Below are 2,909 nucleotides of genomic sequence, written 5' to 3' on the forward strand. Positions count from 1 at the left end.
ATCTGAAGTCCTGTAACTTCACCTCTGGTGTGAGCAAGCTCTAGTCCACATTAAGGTCCCTGTCGAACCCGACGAGGCACAACGACAAGGTGGATATCACCTTCAACGGTCGTACTTCGTCGGACCCGAAGAGATGCGCGAGCTATTTTAGCCGGCAATTTATACTGCATCCTCCGGTCGACAGATCCAAACGTTGTGCCACCAGACGGTTGCACAAACTGCCATCCAACAGTGCACCGCTTACTTTCACCAGCGACGAGGTTCAGGGGGCCATCAAATATATGAAACCATCAAAAGCCATTGGCCCAAACGGACTAAACATGCTGATGTTGAAAAAGCTGGGTCCATTGGGAGTAGAATACCTCACTTAGGTCTTCAACCTGTCCATGGCCACTCTCATCATTCCTGATAAGTGGAAATTAGGGAGAGTGGTCCCACTACTGAAGCCTGGGAAACCCGCCAACCAAGGGGAGTCTTATCGTCCGATAACTCTCCTTTCCCCAGTAGTGAAGACGCTTGAAGCCCTTCTACTCCCACTCCTCGCAGAACACCTGACTCCAGCCCCACACCAGCATGGTTTCCGAAGAGTGCACAGCACCACCACGGCACTCACCGTCATAAACACCCAGGTAAACCGCGGACTAAACCGAAACCGCCCCTGCGAGAGGACTGTCCTAGTAGCGTTGGACCTACAAAATGCTTGCGATACAGTCAGCCACGCCACGCTACTAGATGATATTTTACAGTCGACACTCCCGCCAGGGCTGAAGAGGTGGACCGCGAACTACCTGAGTGATCGTCACTCGTCGGTGATATTTTGAGACCAAACTTCAAAACAGAGAAAAATAAAGGAAGGAATACCGCATGGTGGTGTCCTTTCACCCTTGCTTTTTAATTTCTATATTTCGAAACTCCCCCAGCCACCAGAGGGAGTCTCACTGGTCTCATACGCCGACGACTGCACGATAATACCTCGCCCGCTTTTCTCGCTTCTGCACTGCGAGAAACTTAAAACTTTCTCCCACTAAATCCACGGCGACCCTTTTTACCACCTGGACAAAGGAGGTCAAGCTGCAACTTCAGGTGCACGATGATACTCCAATACCGACGGTTAATAGCCCCAGAATTTTGGGAGTCACCTTTGACAGCTTGCTCTCCTTCTCAGCGCACACAACCGCTATTGCATCGAGAGTACAGAATCGCAACAAGGTCCTCAAGTCGCTCGCTGGCAGCACTTGGTTCAAAGACAAAGAAATGTTGCTGTCGACTTTCAAAGCAATAGGCCGACCAGTTCTCAACTATGCCGCGCCTGTCTGGTCGCCTGGAACCAGTGATACGCAGTGGACGAAGCTCCAGACCTGTCAGATTACTGCCATTAGGACCGCGACAGGATGTCTCCTGATGTCCCCAATTCAACACTTGCATAACGAGGCTCACATGCTCCCTGTCAAGGAGCACAACAAAATGCTCGGCAAGCAGTTTCTGCTAGGGTGTGACCGTAGGCCTCACCCATGCAGACATCTGCTCGAGCCTGAGCCACCTCCCAGGCACATCTGCAGCAGGTTAAACTCCTACCTATCCAGAATCGACCCCGACATACTAAACATATGTCCAGCATGTGAAGGCACCCTGCACGACACTAACCACCTTTTCGCATGCCCCATCAAACCCACTCATCTAACACCTATCTCCCTCTGGACCCAAGCCGTCGAAACAGCCAGTTTCATGGGCCTACCGTTAGATGAGCTAGACGAAGACGACCGGTAATTATTCTACACTGACAGGGCGAAGATACTGCTACAACAACAACAATTGCGTCCTCTACAATACGTCTCCATTATTTTCGACAGCCCGCTTTTGCTCTATGTTGTGAAATTCTCATCTTACATATGTATGTCGTCTTATACGTCTTGCAACCATCGTCGCCTTGGCCGCCCTCTCCTTGCTGTTTCAGGATTTGCTTCAAAAACTTTTTTGATCGCTCTTTCGCTGATCATTCTTAGGACGTGTTCATAACACCGTAATCTGTGCGACTTTATAAACCGCGTTACATTTCGTCCAGCGATTAAATCACTGAGCTGGTGGTTATACCGTATACGGTATGTGCCGTCCTCTAATCGTATAGGGCCGAATATTTTTCTGAAAACTTTTCTTTCAAACCTTATCAGTAAACTCACGTCATTAATTTTAAGCACTCATGTTTCACAACATGAGAACCGGTCTTATTATAGTTTTGTATATATGGAGCTTTTTTTGACGACTTCGTAAGTGTGATATGGCCAAAGTATGCTCTGTTAGCTCTCTGAGTGCGGTCTTGTATTAATAAGGAAGGATCCTTATTTATGCTGAGTACTACGCCTGAGCGTTTTAAATTCTAAATATTTCAAAAATTTAGCTCTTGATTCTGATATGGCAATCATGAAAAGGTCATGTATTGCGTCCTTTCCTCATTTATCTTCAGGCCCGCTGGTCTTGTAGCTTCACTGGCCGCATGAAAACATTCTAAAGAGCCTCTCGGTTTCTCGCAAGAATCACAATGACGTCAGGGTATGCGCATATTTGTGTCGATTTATAAAATACTGTGCCAACTTATTCCTTTTCGTTTATTGCTGAATGCAGTGTTAAATTGAACAAAAGCGTTGACAGAGAGTCACCTTGCCCCATGTCCGTTTTCATTTCGTATTCGTCAGATATTTCGCCACTCATTATTACTTTAGCGTTTGAGTCTATAATGGTAATGGTAATGGTTGTACGGGTTAGGCCAAGGCCTTTATGCACTGCGACTAAATTGATTATAATTATCTAGTATACCGAGAAATCGAACCAGCTCCTTAGGAGGGAGCAATTGTAGGTCTTCCTCCTCTAGTAGGTACGAGCCCAGGATTCTGTATCTCCTCTGGTCTAATGCA

This window comes from Anastrepha ludens, chromosome X (genome assembly GCF_028408465.1).
Source record: "Anastrepha ludens isolate Willacy chromosome X, idAnaLude1.1, whole genome shotgun sequence".
Lineage (NCBI taxonomy): Eukaryota > Metazoa > Arthropoda > Insecta > Diptera > Tephritidae > Anastrepha > Anastrepha ludens.